General features: G+C 35.6%; 1 long non-coding RNA gene across 1 annotated transcript in view; it reads left to right on the top strand.

The window, feature by feature from the left end:
* The first annotated feature begins 996 nt into the window (after nt 1–996).
* LOC137248505 (uncharacterized) overlaps nt 997–21,891 on the top strand; it is a 182,062-nt gene continuing 161,167 nt past the window's right edge. The window contains exon 1 of the long non-coding RNA XR_010952176.1: nt 997–1,062. This is a non-coding gene — a long non-coding RNA (uncharacterized lncRNA). The remainder of the gene's footprint in view (nt 1,063–21,891) is intronic.

Below are 21,891 nucleotides of genomic sequence, written 5' to 3'. Positions count from 1 at the left end.
CTTCAGCGGGTGATAGAAAGAGATACAGAATGAGACAGCGATAGTCAAATACAAATCAGGTGATTCAATCAGTTTGGAATTTAGACGTCTATGCAGAAGATATCACACTTAGTTATCATTCACAATGATTCGCTTATTAGCAAGCAACAAGACAAGATCGTTTGTTATTATATTTTTAATGCGCACAATGGGAAGCAAACGGTTTATACAATTAAATAGATTGTATTTGCGCAAAAGGGTTGGTCAGCATTAAATATTTTTCGCTTGTGCGCACTGAAAAAATTAACAAACGATCTTTGCTTGTTGCTTGCTAATAACTTTCGTCAACATTGCGAGCGACGCTTACAATCGATGTTGCTGCGCCAAATGCTCACTGACTACTAAACTAAAGAGAATAAAGGCTCCATTACTGATACTTAGCATAGACTTGACTTGACTTGAGAACTGTCACTTACAGTTCTGTTAAATGAGCATTGCATGTTACTGATTACTCAAAACTTGGCAACACTTAACTTGACTTAGAAGTCTGTTGATTTTTGATTTTCTCTGTAAGTTCTAAGTGACGTTTACATTTTGAAATGCCATTTGTTTGTTTCCATTTCCTTTTGACATTTTGTCATACAAATTGACATTTATTTAAAAATAAATTTCAACGCTGATTATGATGCCAGATTGTATGCGCCAAGTGGAGTATAATCGTGGCTAAGTTTCCAAGTTTACGCCAAGTCAAGTCAAGTCTATGCTAAGTATCAGTAATGGGGGCTTAAGGATACATGTGAATTGAGTGTGCGCAATTGTGCCACTAAATGCCGATGCCTGCTTTAAACGCTAATATCTCATGAACAACTTAACCAACTTGAATTTTTATAATTTTGTGCAAACATGCTCATGAAAAGCTTTCATTTGATATATATTTCGCTTATGTACGTATTGTATTTAGCCTAGCTAAGCCCCGTGTTTTAGAATAATACTATAGATAAATTATCCTTTTTTCAGGTAAGCAATGCATATAAATGATTTCTCCAATACTAAAAATGTTTTCCAATTCATCGCAGGATGGTGGTATGTAAATTATATTTTTGTATGTTAAAGATAATTAGCATTAAAATAGTAGAGATATTTCTCTTTTAGCTTGTTGTTGTAGTAACAGCAAGAAATATTATGAAGCTTTAGGAGATAAATGCACTTCTGGGCCCGTATTATATTTGGCGATCCATGATCAAAACTCATTTTTTAAATCATAATAGGTCTGAAATGGTGTATCGGATTATTGACGTATAGCACTTGTTAGATCCATAACCTTTTATGATTTTAAGATGTAGTTTGACAGTTGCATAGTTATCTTTTGAGTGGAAAAAGTTTTCAGTCACTGATTGCAAAACGAAATACGGACCCTTGTCCTGAAAATATTTTAAATCTTAGCTCAGGGCTGCCAACCGTTTCGAACCGAATCGGTTCATGAACCGAACCACCCGCTCTTTTGGGGCTTTGAACGGAACCACGAACCGAACCGTATATTTTCTTAACTCTAAAAACCGAACCGAAAACCACCCACAAAAATGGTTCGGTTCGGTTCGGTTCAAAATAAAGCTTCAACAAAAATCACTTAACTTATTTAATTCACCACTTTGCTTAAAAACACAACTCCAAGATAAAATTGCATATATTTTTTCTCGATGGCAACACCGTGAGTTGTCACTTTTGATAGTAATAGCGTCTACTGTTTGCTCCTGTGGTCAAAAGCTTGTGAAAAAATAAACAAATTTACCAAATGAGTTCAAACCCCATGCATAACAACTTTGTATATGAAAGAGCTTTTTCATTTTTCATTTATTACATAGTCCGAACTATAACACAAACCACATGCATATGTATAATTATAAAAATTTTAAAGTTAAATTAATAACATTTTTATCAATTTTCAAAACTTTTTATTATCAGTTTTTAGAAAATTTCTGAATGTGCAGCCTTGAAGCTCATGCAATTGTAGTGTAATAGTGTGCAAGTTTCAAGTAGATGAGAATTACCGTTAATTTTTAAAAAAATTTCCCCGAGGGTGTTGCCCGTATCTTCCATATAAAAACAAGTTTAGTTCATGCAGTGAATGGAATAAAATGCGAAAACCCTCTTGAACCTTGCACATTATTACACTACAGTTAGATGAGCTACAAAACTGCACACTCAGAAATTTTATGAAAGTTTTTCATAAGTCTGGAAAACTGATGAAAATTTGATTAATTGTTGGGAGTTTTGTGTAAGCTTTGAAATGTATGTATATATGTATATAGTTTGTGTTATAGTTGAAACAATATCTTAAATTGGAATTATTAAAAACTAATAAATAAACATAATTTGGGAACAATACCGTTTTAAAGGGAGACCATATTATTATATCTACTCAGCGTGCTTTGCACACAGAGTATATTAAATTTGATTGTATATCGGTTGGTTGTACAGGTATAGAGGAATCGAGATAGATATAGACTTCCATATATCAAAATCATCAGTATCGAAAAAAAATTTGATTGAGCCATGTCAGTCCGTCCGTCCGTTAACACGATAACTTGAATAAATATCGAGATATCTTCATCAAATTTGGCATATGAGCTTATCTGGAATCAGAATAGATCGGTATTGAAAATGAGCGAAACCGGATGATAACCACGCCCACTTTTTATATATATAACATTTTGTAAAACACAAAAAACCAGATTTTTAGTTAATTATACACCTAGAATGTTGAAATTTGACATGTGGACTGATATTGAGACTCTTTATATAAATTTGAAAAATGTTTAAAATGAGCGTGGCATCGCCCCGACAGAGAGTGCGCTTTACTATAAGGAATGCTTTGAAGAAAAATTAACGAAATCGGTTAAGGACTACGGCCACTTTTATATAAAAGATTTTTAAAAGGGTCGTGGACGAATAAAATAATCTATACCTTTGCAAAAAAGAGCTTTATATCAATGTTATTTCATGGATTTATAACAGTAAATAGGAAAAACTTCAAATTTTAAAAATGGGTGTGGCACCGCCTCTTTTCTGACTAAGCAATTTTTTATGTTTCGGGAGCCGTAACTCGAACAAAAATTAACATATCTATAAATTATTTATTATATATATATATATTATTATATAAATAAATTGTGTACACATATTTTCCATATAGCAGATATATTTCTAGTAAAAAAGGACGGGATCGGTTAAAGACCACGGCAACTTTAAAAGGATCGTAAACTAGAATAATAAGCTATAGGTAGGTAGGTTGAACTGGCCGGTCCATGAGGACCTCACATAGACTGATTGAGTACGTAGTGTTGCCAGAAGTTTGTTTTAACGACCAAACTGAAAAACCCTATCAAAAACCAGGACCTATGTTATAAAATAACTCCGTCCTCTTGGCAAATACTAGAAGCTTCCTAGGACTTAAGCCACTTGCTGCTTCTAGATCTGACAGCTGTATCACTCCTAATAGCTTGAGTCTTAGCCTGGCAAGTGCAGGGCACGATCACAGAACGTGCTCGATCGTTTCCTCCTCCAACCCGCACTTCCTACACCTGCTATCACTGACCAAGCCTAATTTAAAGGCATGTGACGCCAGAAGGCAGTGTCCAGTCAGAATACCCGTCATGAGTCTACAGTCCTCTCTTTTTAATGATAGAAGCAACTGTGTTAGTCTAAGGTTGTAAGACCTACACATAATCTTCGACACTTTACAGCCCCGCGCTTGAACCCACGCCTTTTCTGCTTGGTTGATCATGTGCACCTCTCGCCTTCGCTTAATCTCGCCCAATCTAATTGGGACGTCTACGGAGCAAGCTTCAAGGGATGCGCCCTTTTTAGCTAATTCGTCCGCTTTTTCATTCCCATCTATTCCCATATGCCCTGGGACCCAATATAGATGTATGCTTCTCCCTGTCCCGATTCTCTCCAGAGACTGCTTACACTCTAACACGCATTTAGATGCTGTGCTATGCGAGATTATTGCCTTAATTGCTGCTTGACTGTCAATATAAAAGTTAACACGGTTGCAGCTTAAGCTATTCTCTTCCAGGGTTTCTACTGCTTTGGTTACGGCTAATATTTCCGCTTGGAAAACGCTACAGTAATCCGGCAGCCTGTAGGATCTGCTTAATTCCGGATCAGCGCAGTATACCGCAGACCCTACTCCTTCCACTATTTTGGAACCATCGGTGTACACATGTATCGCCTCGTCCGCCATTTGCGCACCCTTGCGCCAACCGTCCACCTATATTGTGGCCTTAATATCTCCCTCAAAGTGCAGGTAGGGAATCATGTAGTCTGTTCGTCTTGTGACTGAGGACGCTATACTACTATGGCCATATGGTCGGCGCTCAAGCTGCCCCGAAGCATCGAGCCTGGTTGCGGTCGTTAACGCTTTGTTCTTTGCTACCAGGTCTACAGGTGGAATGTGCAGAATGGCATACAGTGCAGCCGTCGGGGTTGTTTTCAGGGCTCCCGTAATGCAAAGCATCGATAGTCTGCATACCCCCTCTAATTTTTTGAGGTATGTTGTTTTTTGTGTGGCTTTCCACCAAACAAGAACTCCATAGTATAGAATAGGGCTTACAATCGCTGTAAAAACCCAATGAGAAAGAGAGGGCGATAGGCCCCACGTACACCCCAGCATTCTTTTACATGCATAGAGCGCCGTTGAGGCCTTCTTGACCCTCTCCTCCACGTTGAGCTTCCATGACAGCTTACTGTCTAGGATGATTCCTAGATATTTTGTGCAAGGTTTCTCCTGTAAGGTCACCACTCCTAACTTAGGCCTGGTCCAATTTGGGACCTTGTACCTCTTTGTAAACAAGACCATATCCGTCTTCTCCGCATTGACTTTCAGCCCGACATTAGATGCCCAGGTATGAATATCCCGAAGCGCCCGATCCATCAAAGAACTAATCGTTGGAAGGCATTTTCCACTTATGACAATTGCAACGTCATCTGCGTAAGCCGTAAGTTTTACGGGTCCCTCATCGAATTGCCTGAGCAGTTGGTTGATGACCAGTGTCCACAGCAGAGGTGATAGCACCCCTCCCTGCGGCGTGCCCCTGTCCACTGATTTCGTGGCCTCGTACAATCCCCATTGTGATGTAATCTTCCTGCAATTTAACATGCAGCCGATCCATCTGATTAAGGCAGGATGTACTTTAATGTAATTAAGACCATCCATAATCGCCCATTTTGCAACACTATTGAAAGCCCCGGCAATGTCCAAGAAGACTCCTAGAGCATACTCCTTATATTCCAGGGATTTCTCTATGCTTATTACCACCCTGTGCAATGCGGTGTCTACCGACTTGCCTTTGGTGTACGCATGCTGTGTTGTGGAGAGCAGCTTTTCATCCACGTTGGACTTTATGTACACATCTATCAGCCTCTCAAAGGTTTTGAGCAGAAATGATGTTAAGCTAATGGGTCTATAGTCTTTGGGATACACGTGACCGATCTTCCCCGCCTTTGGTAGAAAAGCTACACGAGCAGTTCTCCAAGAGTGCGGTACATGATTCAGTCTTATGCACCCATCGAATATTATTTGAAGCCATTCCACGACCGCCCTACTTGAGACTTGTAGCATGGCCGGGAATATACCATCTGGGCCCGGCGATTTAAACTTAGAAAACGTCTTCACTGCCCACTCGATCTTGGTATCGGTCACCAAGCCCGGCACCACTAGCTCCGTGATCGAAGTGTGAGTGATGTCTGCTGGTTCTTCTAAACCGTCTCCCGATGCGAAATGTGTATCGAGAAGCACCTCAAGGGATTCCTCACTATCACGTGACCATTCCCCGTTCTCTTTCTTTATTAGTCCCTGGACTATGTTTCCCTTTGCTAGGACTTTTTTCAACCGTGCTGTTTCACTGGAGCACTCTATGTCCGTACAGAAACTTTTCCATGAGTTTCTCTTCGCCCTGGTAATTTCACGCTTGTAGATCCTCAGTAGATCCCTGTACTCGTCCCGACACGCTTCGCTTTCCGCGGTCTTTGCGAGTTTAAACATTTCTTTTACCTGTCTTCTTAGAAGACTCAGCTCATTGCTCCACCATGGCGGCTTTGCTTTTCCTCTGAATCTTCTTAGAGGGCAAGCTTTGTTATACGCAGTCATAAGCGTCCTTGTTAGGAATTCATTCGACTCCTCCAGTTCCTCTACATTAGCAACCTCTTTGGGTTGTCCCAGTTTCGTTTCTACATGTTTCTGGAATTTAGTCCAATTCGTTGCCCTTGGGTTTCTAAAGGTTCCTCCCTTCTCTACCCTCTTTAGTGGGATGCTGAAGCTTATATACGCATGGTCGGAGAAGGATGGTCTATCGAGAACCATCCAATCATACCTTGATATATCACGCTCGGAGCTCAATGTAATATCCAGAACATTGCTGGATGTTGGACCAATGTATGTAGGAACATTTCCCCTGTTGGCTATCTGCAAATTGGTTTGCAGGATGTAACAAAATAGAGATTCGCCTCTCTCGTTCGTATCTGCTCCTCCCCACGCATTGTGGTGCGCATTTGCATCTGCGCCTATGACCAACCGCCCTTTGCGCCCTTCCTCCTGTACTAGCCTTTTGCACTCCATCGGTGGAACCTCCGCAGCATGGGCCATGTAGCAGGACGCCAGGATAAATGCCTGCTTATTCTTTTGCTCAACGGCCACCGCTACGAGATCCTCGGTGGTGTAATTAGGCAGCATATATGAATGCAGCTGTTTCCTTACCATTACTACAGCTCGCACCCGTCCTTCCGTTTGTGCGTAGTAAACGCCAAACCCGCGCGCGCTAAGTCCAGAAACCTTTCCTCCCGATGAGAGCCACGGCTCCTGGATCAGCGCCACGTCAAACGAACCCTCCTCAAGGGTTAGGAGGAGTTCGCTCGACGCCACTTTACTGTGTTGGAGGTTATCTACATATATATATATACATACTTTAATAAGCTATAACTTATCAAAAAATAGTTTTGAATCAATGACATTTCACTTTTCAAGTTTTACTGTAAGAGGAAATGGTGAGACATTTTTCTTTTAAACGGGCGGTGCCACGTGTTATGTAGAAAAGTAGTTTATCTGAAATGAAATGTAAAACTGAAGGTCACGCTGAGTATACAATGTTCGGTTACACCCGAACTTAGACACCTTTACTTGTATTTCACATAACATTTATAAGCTTAATGCCTAAGAAAGGCAAAGAAGACATTTACATTTTCATGAATATCTTTTAGTTTGTGTAGTAATCTCGCATCTAAAATTTAGTAGGTATGTTTTATATTGTTACGAATATTAGCTACACTAAGGAGTTATTTATTCAACAGTTCAGTGATTCGAACGTTAGCAGAAGATTGCAAATAAGGGGAATTGCAGTAAATTCGTTACAATATGTATATTGAAAGCAGTTAATTGAATAGTTTTTCTTCTCTTAATAAAATAATTTAAAAAAAAATAGCTTGATGTCACTTCTACCGGACTGTATATAATATTTGTTCCAAATATGAGCCAAATAGGACATCATAAGTCGCTTTCTATTCATGTATGTACCTAGTATAAATCGGACCACAAAGACGATTTTTTTGAATATCTCGATCCTTGCGCCACCTAGAGGCGATTTTTTTCATAGGTCGCTTTCTATTCTTGTATGTATTATGTGTTCCAAATATGAGCCAAGTCGGACCACAAATACAATGTTTTTGAATATCTCGATCCTTGCGCCACATAGCGGCGTTTTTTCATGGGTCGCTTTCTATTCATGTATGTATTAGGTGTTCCAACTATGAACCAAATCGGACCACAAATAAGATTTTTTGAAATATTTTGTTCCATGCGCCACCTATCGGAGTTTTTTTCTTATTATTGCATTGTCATCGGGTTCTAAACTATATTCCAAATTTCAAGCTTGTAGATTATCGAGAAGTTCCTTAAATTTCAATTACAAAATCCGTGCCGCCCAACCAGCCTGTCAAGTTAACCTAAATAAAACCGTTTAAAAATACGACTACTTTCTTATGTGCAGAATATATGCGTTGTAAATACTCCCTATAGGTATAGTCATGCATTCTACCATTTTCGTTTCTTAAAAAAAAAAAAAATGTAAGGCGCGATAACCTCCGAAGAGATCTAAGGCCGAGCTTCTCTTCCAATATGCGTCGTGCTCCTCTTGATTTTTCCCTACAAATTGGCCGGACGGGACCTACATGTTTTATGCCGACTCCGAACGGCATCTGCAAGGCAGATGAGTTTTCACTGAGAGCTTTTCATGGCAGAAATACAATCGGAGCGCTTGCCAGACACTGCCGAGGGGCGACCCCGCTTAGAAAAATTTTCTTCTAATTGAAAAATCTTATTTCTAAAATTTTGATGTTGCTTTGCCCGGGAGTTGAACCCAGGGCATATGGTGTGATAGGCGGAGCACGCTACCATCGTTCCTTACATTTTATAATAATCAACAAGTAAGGAAGGCTAAGTTGGGGTGTAACCGAACATTATATACTCAGCGTGAGCTTTAATTGTACATTTCATTTCAGATAAATTACTTTTCTACATAACACGTGGCACCGCCCGTTTAAAAAAAAAATGTCTTCGCATTTACTCTTACAATAAAACTTAATAAGTGAAATATCGTTGATTCAAAACTATTTTTTTCTAAGTTATAGCTTATTATTCTAGTCTACGACCCTTTTAAAATGGTTTTATATAAAAGTGGGCGTGGTTTTTAACCGATCCCGTCCATTTTTACTAGAAATATTTTCTGCTATAAGGAAAATATGTGTACACAATTTCATTACGATACTTTAATTTTTCTTCGAAATTATGGCTCGCGAAATATAGAATATTGCTTAGTCGTAAAAGGGTCGGTGCCACACTCATTTTGAAAAATGTTTGCCCAAAACTCATTCACATTTTCTATTAATTCATACGTCATATCAGAATGCCGCTTTGTGAGTCGAATGAAAAAAGAAATGTACCTTACTTGGTTTATCAGACGTATCTTTTGCCTCCTTTTTAAATCTTCCAATCTAATTATGTTATCTATTGGATTAGCTTCATGAGTTGCGCCCACTTTTGCCAGATTGTCCGCCTTTTTGCTGCTATCTATGCCCGTCTGTGTGGATGCCAAAATATAGTTATGTAGCTCTCTTTGCCCTGATAATTCTCGCTGCTTTCATCTCTTCTTTGCTCACCTAGCTTTCCACGTCCGAAGTGTGATATTATTCTACCCTTGTGTCGGATTATATCTTATTTATAAACTGTTCAGTAGTCCATCTTGATTCTTCCTTTTCATTGGGAGATTGTTGGCTTTGGATTTGCGAAGGTGTTCGGTCTCGAAAATGAGTTCACCGGGCTTTCCTAACCTTATGCACTAAAATGATTCAAGTAAGCTAACTTTGCCAAACTATCAGCAACGAACTAATATCATGATTTGCAAATACTAAGAAGTTGTTTTTTATAAAATGTTATTTCTTCTTTTTTGGTTTCAACGCCCTAAAAAAGTTTATTCCCATATGGCTTGCAAACCTAGCATAGTAAGACAGCATGATAAGCGAAGAAGATAATTAATAAAGCGTTGCTATGGTGATTTCTTTGTTCGAAGGAACTGACAGATATTAGGGTGGTTCTATTACGGCATTATCGTTGTGTAACAGCCTTAATCACAAAGCTAAGTGCTGGTGAATGCATATTTCCCACTCTCAACGATAATTTTCGAATAGCTCAAATGTTGTTATGTTTTTTCAAGGTGCTAAACTGATTTCGTTTTTTTATTTCAGTCACAATTTTTATCAGCCATCGTCTTCAAATTCACTGCAATCACGCCCTCCGCCTCAATATATCGTCGGTGGTAATAGCTGTCCGATAAATCTCATCGCACTGAGAGATATAACATAAAAAATGTTTAGTTAACCATATTCTGTTAAAGTCGCCAAGTACGGCCCGTAGAATCTTAGAAGTGTTTAGCTCCCCGCTGAGTTGAAGGGTCTGGTGGGGATTGGCTGTTTTCAACTCAAAAATCAACCAAATAAAACAGCAGGTTAAGCGCTAACTAATGATAAGAAGTTATACCTCTGGATCTTTGATCTTGTGATCGTGTATCAGCTAAATCAGTATCTCTAGATCATTCTAGAAATGTGCAACCCTAATTCTGGTTCATACAAATTCTGATGCTGCTAAAAATTAAAAGCGACTCATCTCCACAAAAAGATATTATGGTGCTAAAATTTAATGTTTATGCACACAGTAGCCGCACAGTATTAGCTTAAGCGGAAAAAAGACAACAATTAATGAAGCAGTAGACAAGAGTGAATGAGTTTAGTCTGCTCCCAGTCGGCGGAAGCGATTACGCTTTTTCCCCCTTTTGATTAGTGGCTAATACCACACACGAAGGAAAAAGGTAAAAAAGAACTTCAGATTATTCATTAAGATGTAAATGTTGATGGTAAACAAAAGTAAGTGACAGCGAGTGTTCAATGATTTTTTACTATGTATAAACCTAAATTGAAAACCCTTTTACCTTTTAATGTACTTAATATTTCAATTAAATTTTTTTCTGAAAATAAATAATTCACACTGTTTAGGAAAAGTAAGGACAATACTGGCTTCGTTTGACCTTTCATCAATGTTACGGAACTTTTTTAGAATTGATTTGTATAGAAGTCAGTAGTTACAGAACTAATCAATATACTTTTTTGAAGGGAACTTAATAACGCCCATTATCAAATTTTAGTTGAAAATTAATCAAGACTCCTTTGTTTAAGGTCAAATTTTTATCTGCTTTGGTGTATAAAATATATGTTTGTCGTATGGGGCCTGTTAATTTTTTTCTAGCTGCTGAAAGGGGTATGCCTACATCTTTTTTAATTTTAGTTAATAAAATTGTAGTTGAAGTTCTAAAAGTATAAAAGTTCTGAACGAAAACTGTAATTTCCTGAACATCATTTGCAATTTTCTTACCTACAATTGTAGTTTTTTGAGCTTGATTTGGATATTCTAAACATCAATTTTAATTTTCTTAATTCCAATTTAAAGTTCTGAACTATAATTTTATTTAACTGAAAGTCAATTTAAAATTCTGAGATTAACTGTTATGTTCAATTGAAAAGCCTGAACTTTAATTGTAATTACAAACTTCTAAGTTTTAATTTTAAATTTCTGAACTTCAGTTGAAAACACTGAGCTTCAGTTGTAATTACCTGAAATTCGATTGAAAATTCTGAGCTTCAGTTGTAATTTTCTGAACTATAATTTCTGAAAATCAATTTTAAACTTCTGAAATTCAATTTGAAATTCTAAACTACAATTTTAATTTTCTGTACTTTAATGAAAATTCAGACATTCAATTATAATTTTCTGAACCAAAACTTCAAATTCTGAGCTTTAGTAGTAATTTTCTGAACTTTTATATAAATTCTAAATTCTATTTAAAATTCTGAACTACATTTGTATTTTCCTGAACTTTAATTAAAACTTCAAACTTTCAATTCTTGTTTGCTAAAATAAAGCTTGAAATTCTGACCTTCGGTTGCAATTTTTTTAAATTCTACATAGTTTCTTAGCTTCAGTTCTAACATTGTGAACTTAAGTTTAAAATTTTTAGCTTCAGGTAGGTGTAGTTTTCTGAACCTCAATTTTAAATTCTGAGCTTCAGTTTAATTTTCTGAACTTCAATTGAAAATTTAGATCGTCACTTCAAATTTTCTGCCTTAAAAAATTAAAATTCTGAACTTCAATTTCAACACTCTGAACTTCAATTGAAAATTTCGACCTTCGATTGTAATTTTCTTAACTATAATTTAAAATTCTGAATTTCAGTTGTAAATCTCTGAACTTCTATATAAATGCTGAACTTCAATTAAAATTTTCTGAACTTAAATCAAAAGTTCGGAACCTCATTTGTAATTTTCTGAACGTCAATTGGAAGCTTAGAGTACTTTAATTGTAATTTTTTGAAATTAAATTCAAAACTCTAAGATTCAATATTTGCTTTCTGAACTTGAATTGAAATTTCGGAACTTCGATTGTAATTTTCTGAGGTTCAATTGAAATTTCGGTGTTTCAAGTGTAACTTTCTGAATATAAATTGCAACTTTCTGAACTACAACTGAAAAGTTCTAGTTTTTTTTATATAATACTGTGTGCTCTTCTTCTAGATTATTATAGAAACTCGGCTTATGCGCTATACGGGTTCTTCTAACATTATTCTAGACATTGGCTAAATAACAATAAACGCTGATTGGATATATAAATTTTCAATGGCGACCTATCTTTCTTTTTGTCCAAATTTTTAAATCTGTATAACGTGCTCTCAGAATTGTAAAAAATTTGTATCCTGTATTGCCAAAATAAGACTTTAATTGCGTTTAGTGAATTTTCAAAGCACATGAGTAATTTGAAAAAGTGAAAGAGTAACTGAAACTGCAATTTTATTCTTAGTATCTATTGTCGAAATTTTACAATCGAACTTCACGAAGACTTTCTTCGTTTTAGTAACTTTTTTGCTCCGCCTACCACACCGAAGATCATGGGTTCACGCAACATCAAAATATTAGAAATACGGTTTTTCAATTACAAGAAAAATTTTCAAAGCAGGGTCACCCCTCGGCAGTGTTTGCCAAGCACTCCGAGTGTATTTCTGCCATGAAAAGCTATCAGGGAAAACTCATCTGGATTGCAGATGCCGTTCGGAGTCGGCATAAAACAAGTAGGTCCCGTCGCGCCAATTTGTAGAAAAAATTAAAAAGGAGCACGACGCAAATTGGAAGAGGAGCTCGGCCTAAAATCTCTTCGGAGGTTATCACGCCTTACATTTATTTTTATTTATTTATATGAAATTAGTCTTTAAATTTATTTTAAATATTTTTATGACTATCCCTCTTGTTCCCCTAATCCATCTCCTTCTATCACTCCCCGTCCAACTATTTCTCATCAACACTGTAGGAATAGAAGCTAACTATAAGGAGGTGTCAAACAAGTCAAATAAACCATTGCGCATTTAAATTTAACTATTTTCTTTATCAATATTTTCTGAATTTATTATCAAAGTATTATCAATTTGTTAATGGCCGGCCATCTATTTTATATCGAGTTCTATTAAAAAAATGTTAGATATGTTATTGAACATTTATCGATTTAATATCAATATATTATCGATTATATAGAAGTTAAAGTGTATGTACCGTGAAGTTATCAAAATTGTATCTATTTGTTATCGGTGCATTTTCAATTCTTTTTTTTTTTTTTCAAAGAGTTATCTAAAAGCTATCGATTTGTTAAAAATAGTTATCTGTTTGATATCGAAAAGTTTTCGATGTTTTTTGAAGTTTTGCCAATTTTTTATCGGCGTTTCATCGTGTGTTATGAAATAGGTACCGATAAAACTTCAATATAAAATTTATGACACATACGTAACCCGTCGTCTTTAACAAGTCAATCAAAATCCAATAAAAGGGCGATGATTCGGCGATAGTAAGCCGATAACAAACCAATAAATCGAAGGTAGTAATTCGGTATCGACAATACGACGATTGTAAAACAAAAAAAAATTTCGACATCGGTTATTTCCTTCGTCACGAGTACTTGGTGCACACGCTTTTCTGTTTTTTGGTATTCCCTTAAATAAGTCAACTTCTAGCTAGCTAGGTTTTAGCAATTGTTAGCTTTTTCTGTAGGGTATTTAAACATTGTGAGTGATAAAAATTTTTCCATTTAAACTCGGTTTAAAAAAAAACAAGTAAGGAAGGCTAAGTTCGGGTGTAACCGAACATTACATACTCAGTTGAGAGCTGTGGAGACAAAGTAAGGGAAAATCACCATGTTGTAAAAAGAACCTAAGGTAATCCTGGAATGTGTTTGTATGACATGTGTATCAAATGGAAGGTATTAAAGAGTATTTTAAAGGAAGTGCGCCATAGTTCTCTAGATGGACGCCATTTAGGGATATCGCCATAAAGTGGACCAGGCCTGACTCTAGAATTTGTTTGTACGATATGGGTATCAAATGAAATGTGTTAATGATAATTTTAAAAGGGAATGGGCCATAGTTCTATAGGTGGACGCCCTTTCGAGATATCGCCATAAAGGTGGACCATGGGTGACTATAGAATTTGTTTGTACTATATGGGTATCAAATGAAAGGTGTTAATGAGTATTTTAAAAGGGAGTGGGCCTTAGTTCTATAGGTGGACGCCTTTTCGGAATATCGTTATAAAAGTGGACCAGGGTTGACTCTAAAATGCGTTTGTACAATATGGGTATCAAACGAAAGGTGTTAATAACTGTTTTAAAAGGGAGTGGGCCTTAGTTGTATGGGTGGACACCTTTTCGGCATATCGCCATAAACGTGGACCAGGGGTGACTAGAATGCGTTTGTACAATATGCGTATCAAATGAAAGGTGTTAATGAATATTTTAAAAGGGCATGGGCCTTAGTTCTATAGGTGGACGCCTTTTCGAGATATCGCCATAAAGGTGGCCCAGGGGTGACTCTGGAATTTGTTTGTACGATATGGGTATCAAATGAAAGGTGTTAATGAGTATTTTAAAAGGGAGTGGGCCTTAGTTCTATAGGTGGATGCCTTTTCAAGTGTTAATGAGTATTTTAAAAAGGAGTTGGCCTTAGTTCTATATGTGGACGCCTTTTTGAGATATCGTCATAAACGTGGACCAGGGGTGACTATAGAATGTGTTTGTACGATATGGGTATCAAATTAAAGGTATTAATGAGGGTTTTAAAAGGGAGTGGCCCTTAGTTGTATATGTGAAGGGGTTTTCGAGATATCGACCAAAATGTGGACCAGGGTGATCCAGAACATCATCTGTCGGGTACCGCTAATTTATTTATATATGTAATACCACGAACAGAATTCCTTCCAAGATTCCAAGGGCTTTTGATTTCGCCCTGCAACACTTTTTCATTTTCTTCTACTTAATATGGTAGGTGTCACACCCATTTTACCAAGTTTTTTTCTAAAGTAATATTTTGCGTCAATATACCAATCCAATTACCATGTTTCATCCCTTTTTTCGTATTTTGTATATAATTATGGCATTTTTTTTATTTTTCGTAATTTTCGATATCGAAAAAGTGGGCGTGTTCATAGTCGGATTTCGGCCATTTTTTACACCAATACAAAGTGAGTTCAGATAAGTACGTGAACTGAGTTTAGTAAAGATATATCGATTTTTGCTCAAGTTATCGTGTTAACGGCCGAGCGGAAGGACAGACGGTCGACTGTGTATAAAAACTGGGCGTGGCTTCAACCGATTTCGCCCTTTTTCACAGATGTATGCTAATTTCTACTGAGCTTAAGAGCTTATTGCTAATCTTGGCCAAAACCCTTAACCGCAATACCATTTTAGTCTTGTAGCAATATTTTGTGTTCATATGTAGGTACATATATGAAATTAACTGATATTCGAATAGAATTACATTTTTGTACTTAAAATCTCAATTCTTAAAATTTAAACTCATTTGTCAATTCCATTCGGCAATGCTTAATATTACAAACACAAACGTATATACACACACCCACACTATGAAAAAAAGCGCACACAGCAAAAAAAAAAGCAAACATTGCATTTTTCATTTCCGTTTTCGTTGGTTTCATTTGGGTGTCTTCTTTTTACTTTCCGCTTTTATTTTTGCCATTGGCTATAGCATACTTTTCCAGTTTTCCAAATCATCGAACAATGACCGTAATCTTTGGTGCTTTCATTGTACCACCTTATTGCTAGCTGATCGTTAAGGAAAGTACTACATGGAAAACTACTCATACGGATATGCTTCATGCATTTTATAATATTTCGTTCACACATACATTAGTACATGATGGTAGCCACATTTTCATAAGCGCTGCAATGAAAATTTCTAGAGTAACAAGAGGTGTGAGTATTGGCGGATTTATATATTTTTACTATAGACATTTTATTGGTTAGTTGGTTGCTATGCTGCCTGACCGGCGCGACCGGGCTCAAGTAGTGCTCTAAACGCCATTTTGATGCAATTTCTCCTGGAATCAATAAGTTATCATGTATATAAACCTACTAGTTGTACAGTGAGCTTATTTGTGCTCCAACAATTTTGTTAGTTCAATAAACCGTTTAATGTTATTTATGGAGCATTTTGATACCTCTCTTTAAACGGACAGCACGAAACCGCCCAGAGTGGGGTACTTGATATTTGCCAGGGCTGGACACTAACAGAAGAAATGGGTGACCGTTTCTTTTTCTTGGCTGCATCTCCTTAACAATTCGTTGAAGGTTATTCCTACTCTTTCTGCGTGTGTGCCAAATGGCCAGTGTTCTGTAATTGTGGCTGTCATCAGAATTTTGTTAAGGGATGTTTTATTTGATAGAGGTTAAAAGTTGTAGGACCACATATTTTAAGGGGCAAATTATGTATTAAATATCCTTCAGTATTCGCCGCTTAAAACAAATAGGGGATTGAAGAGTTTGGTATTACTTTTATTCAAATGCTACCAGAGCGGTATCATCTGAAATTGTCAGCGTCCATTATTTTGCACCATAAAAAGCGATGGGTACCAAAAGTCAGAAGACGTTGCTTCTCAATTGCCTACCCCTTCCAAAGTTACATTTGTTGAAAACTCTCTGCTGGATATCATGCCTGATAATATTTAACTCAATACCAAATAGTAGTAACCGGTGTACAAAAAATTTTAAAGCCTTCATGCATTTCTTGAGTGGTCTAATGTAGCGTATCATCATATACGAATGCGTCGGTATGTCGTTATTTGCTTAAAGAGGAACCTTGGTGTTAGGTAAAAGGACAATAAACAATTTTAAAATTACTTTAAGTAAAAAATATCATGTAAAAAATAGAAAGCAATTATTAAGTTAGTAAACATGGATCCGCATAGATGTAAAAGCTCATATAAATGTAACACATTCAACCCCAACGATCATTTTCCTTCGGATATATGTAACTCTCAATGCTACACAAACGCTTTCAACGTCCACACTCAAAAAAAAGTTTCCATCAAGGCGATGCCATCTAGGCATTTTTCGTCATCAATGATCTTATGTTATTGACATTTTCGAAATATTAGTTTGATACTTGTATTTGTCAAGTTAATAGACTACATACAAATGTAATGCGTTTTATAATCAATCTAGTATTAAATGTTATCATAATGAAACTAGGAAATTTATACAGTTATCATTTTGATACATTTTAAGGGCGAAACAAATATTTTCCATGGGCAAATCAATAGTCAAGATACAAAATTGATATTTTCAATTATACTTTTTATAATATTTATCGTTGCATTGATACCACGAAAATGATACCGTTTATAGTTTCATTTTTGCACATCGTGTATTAAAATAGTAAAGTAAGTATAACAAGTAAGAACCTTTCATGAATGGGGCTGAACAATAATCTTATCCCGTTCGTAATATCCGAATAATCGGATGTATAAGATAAGAAATATATAGTGAACAGATCTACATACCTTAACGATTTTTAAGATAAATATAAAATAAAAAATAGGTAGGTAATCTGTTTGAGGATGCAAAGCTTCACGTTTTTTGTGGTCTGCATGTAAAAACTATGACTACGAATCACGTATTTCAAAAATATATGACGTAAACGTAACTATTTGATGAAATTTGATGAATTTTGAAGCTTCTAGCCGTAAAAAAGGGGCAAAAATGACAGTTTATATGAAGTATATAATATATATACCACCGATCTCTATGATTTTTTCAGACAACAATATATGCTATATATGTAAGCATATGGTGAAATTTGAAGCATCTAGCTGTTAAAAAGGGGCAGAAATTGCGCAAAGTTTCTTATCTGAACAATCGGTTGTATGGGATATATACTATATATACCACCGGTATCTATGATTTTCTCAGACAACAATATATGCTATACACGTAAGCATTTAGTGAAATTTGAACATATCTAAACGATTTTTAAGATAAATATAAAATAAAAAATAGGTAGGTAATCTGTGTGAGGATGCAAAGCTTCACGTTTTTTGTGGTCTGCATGTAAAAACTATGACTACGAATCACGTATTTCAAAAATATATGACGTAAACGTAACTATTTGATGAAACTTGATGAATTTTGAAGCTTCTAGCCGTAAAAAAGGGGCAAAAATGACAGTTTGTATGTAGTGTATAATATATATACAACCGATCTCTATGATTTTTTCAGACAACAATATATGCTATATCCGTAAGCATTTTGTGAAATTTGAAGCTTCTAGCTGTTAAAACGGGGCAGAAATTGAGCAAAGTTTCTTATCTGAACAATCGGTTGTATGAGATATATACTATATATACCACCGATCTCTATGATTTTTTCAGACAACAATATATGCTATATACGTAAGCAATCGGTGAAATTTGAAGATTATAGCTGTTAAAATGGGGTAGAAATTGCGAAAAGTTTCTTATCTGAACAATCGGTTGTATGAGATATATACTATATATACAACCGATCTCTATGATTTTTTCAGACACCAATATATGCTATATACATAAGTATTCGGTGAAATTTGAAGCTTATAGCTGTTAAAATGGGGCTAAAATTTGCCAAAAATATATATATATACTATATATATATACTATATATACCACCATATATATACTAAATATACCACCATATATATACTATATATACCACCGATCTTTATGATTTTTTCAGACAATAATATATGCTATATACCTAAGCATTCGTTGAAATTTGAAGCCTCTAGCTCTAAAATGGGGCAGTAATTACGAAAAGTTCCTTATCTGAACAATCGGTTGTGGGGGATATATACTATATATACGACCGATCTCATCAATTTTTTCGGGCAACAATATGTGCAATATACGAAAGTATATGGTGAAGTTTGAAGCTTCAATCTGTTAAATTGGGTAAGATATTACAAAAATCCTCTTTTTCTGAAAAATCGGTTGTATGGAGGATATATGCTATAGTGGTCCGATCCGGTCGGTTCCTACAAATATCTAATCGGACACCCAAATACACCCGCTCACCAAATTTTATCAAGATATCTCAAAAATTGAGGGACTAGTTTGCATACAAACAGACAGACGGACAGACGGACAGACGGACATGGCTAAATCAACTCAGCTCTTCAACCTGATTATTTCGGTATAATTAATGGTGGGTCTATCTATTTTCCTTTAAGGACTTACAATTTTCGGTTTCGTGACGAAATTAATATACCATTTCATTTTCATGAAAGGTATAAAAATGATAGTCATACTTTTTTTTAGTGCACTTGAGTCAATCTACGCGTTACCAATAGGTCCTGGCTTTTAGAATGAGGTTCAATTTACAATTTTTATGGGTTGGTTGTAGAGAATAGGAAACAAATTTTATTCATGAATCCATATGGGATCTATTATCCATATATAAAACAATATCTCGAACAACAAAAACATCTCGAACCTCGGTATTCATATAATGCTATAAAAAATAAGGGTAAGGCACGATAACCTCCGAAGAGAGCTTGCCAAACACCGCCGAGGGGCGACCCCGTTTAGAAAAATGTCTTCTAATTGAAAAAAATTTATTTTTAAATTTTTGATGGTGTGTTTCCCATGGCGTGAATCCAGGATCTTCGGTGTGGTAGGCGGAGTACGCTACCAATGACCACATAAATGTCGTAATCAAGATTTTTAAATTTTGAAGTCATGCATACTGAATTTATACTACTACTTTGACAATTCAATACCATCGATCCGTATGCTCTATTTAATATTAAATCCAGAACTACGTGCGTAAAGCTGGCAGACCCAAGTGCACAAAAATAAGTTGAAGTTGTTTGAGAATTAAGTGCATTTTAGGTGCTATTTAGGGCCACAAAAGATAATTTAGGTGCTCATTTGGTTTTCGAGATATTCGCAAAAAAGTGTGGGTTTGCTAGGTTAACGTTAAGCTAGCAGACCCACAACTTAAATTTCATTTTATTTTAAATAAAAAATATATCAAAATTAGGAGCTATTTAGGTGCTTTTTAGGGCCACAAAAGATAATTTAGGTTTTGATTTCGTTTTCGAGATATTCGCAAAAAGGTGTGGGTCTGTTAGGTTAACGTCAAGCTAGCAGACCCAAAATTTAAATTTCATTTTTTTTAAATAAAAAGTATATCAAAATTAGGAGCTATTTAGGTGCTTTTTAGGGCCACAAAAGATAATTTAGGTTTTCATTTCGTTTTCGAGATATTCGCAAAAAGGTGTGGGTCTGCTAGGTTAACGTCAAGCTAGCAAACCCACAACTTAAATTTCATTTTATTTTAAATAAAAAATATATCAAAATTAGGAGCTATTTAGGTGCTTTTTAGGGCCACAAAAGATAATTTAGGTTTTCATTTCGTTTTCGAGATATTCGCAAAAAGGTGTGGGTCTGCTGGGTTAACGTCAAGCTAGCAGACCCAAAATTTAAATTTCATTTTTTTTAAATAAAAAGTATATCAAAATTAGGAGCTATTTAGGTGCTTTTTAGGGCCACAAAAGATAATTTAGGGCCACAACTTAAATTTCATTTTATTTTAAATAAAAAATATATCAAAATTAGGAGCTATTTAGGTGCTTTTTAGGCCAACAAAAGATAATTTAGGTTTTCATTTCGTTTTCGAGATATTCGCAAAAAGGTGTTGGTCTGCTAGGTTAACGTCAAGCTAGTAGACCCAAAATTTAAATTTAATTTTTTTTAAATAAAAAGTATATCAAAATTAGGAGCTATTTAGGTGCTTTTTAGGGCCACAAAAGATAATTTAGGTTTTCATTTCGTTTTCGAGATATTCGCAAAAAGTTGTGGGTTTGCTAGGTTAACGTCAAGCTAGCAGAGCCACAACTTAAATTTCATTTTATTTTAAATAAAAAATATATCAAAATTAGGAGCTATCTAGGTGCTTTTTAGGGCCACAAAAGATAATTTAGGTTTTCATTTCGTTTTCGAGATATTCGCAAAAAGGTGTGGGTCTGCTAGGTTAACGCCAAGCTAGCAGACCCACAATTTAAATTTCATTTTTTTAAATAAAAAGTATATCAAAATTAGGAGCTATTTAGGTGCTTTTTAGGGCCACAAAAGATAATTTAGGGCCACAACTTAAATTTCATTTTATTTTAAATAAATAATATATCAAAATTAGGAGCTATTTAGGTGCTTTTTAGGGCCACAAAAGATAATTTAGGTTTTCATTTCGTTTTCGAGATATTCGCAAAAAGGTGTGGGTCTGCTAGGTTAACGTCAAGCTAGCAGACCCATAACCTAAATTTCATTTTATTTTAAATAAAAAGCATATCAAAATTAGGAGCTATTTAGGGCCACAAAAGATAATTTAGGTTTTCATTTCGTTTTCGAGATATTCGCAAAAAGGTGTGGGTCTGCTAGGTTAACGTCAAGCTAGCAGACCCACGATTTAAATTTAATTTTTTTTAAATAAAAAGTATATCAAAATTAGGAGCTATTTAGGTGCTTTTTAGGGCCACAAAAGATAATTTAAGTTTTCATTTCGTTTTTGAGATATTCGCAAAAAGGTGTGGGTCCGCTAGGTTAACGTCAAGCTAGCAAACCCACAACTTAAATTTCATTTTATTTTAAATAAAAAATATATCAAAATTAGGAGCTATTTAGGTGCTTTTTAGGGCCACAAAAGATAATTTAGGTTTTCATTTCGTTTTCGAGATATTCGCAAAAAGGTGTGGGTCTGCTATGTTAACGTCAAGCTAGCAGACCCAAAATTTAAATTTCATTTTTTTTAAATAAAAGGTATATCAAAATTAGGAGCTATTTAGGGCCACAGAAGATAATTTATGTTTTCATTTAGTTTTCGAGATATTCGCAAAAAGGTGCGGGTCCGCTAGGTTAACGTCAAGCTAGCAGACCCACAATTTAAATTAAATT

The sequence above is a fragment of the Eurosta solidaginis genome, chromosome 4 (assembly GCF_040869045.1).
Source record: "Eurosta solidaginis isolate ZX-2024a chromosome 4, ASM4086904v1, whole genome shotgun sequence".
NCBI classification, from domain to species: domain Eukaryota; kingdom Metazoa; phylum Arthropoda; class Insecta; order Diptera; family Tephritidae; genus Eurosta; species Eurosta solidaginis.
Note: the sequence above shows the minus strand (reverse complement) of the source record. Positions and strands in the feature narration are given on the sequence as shown.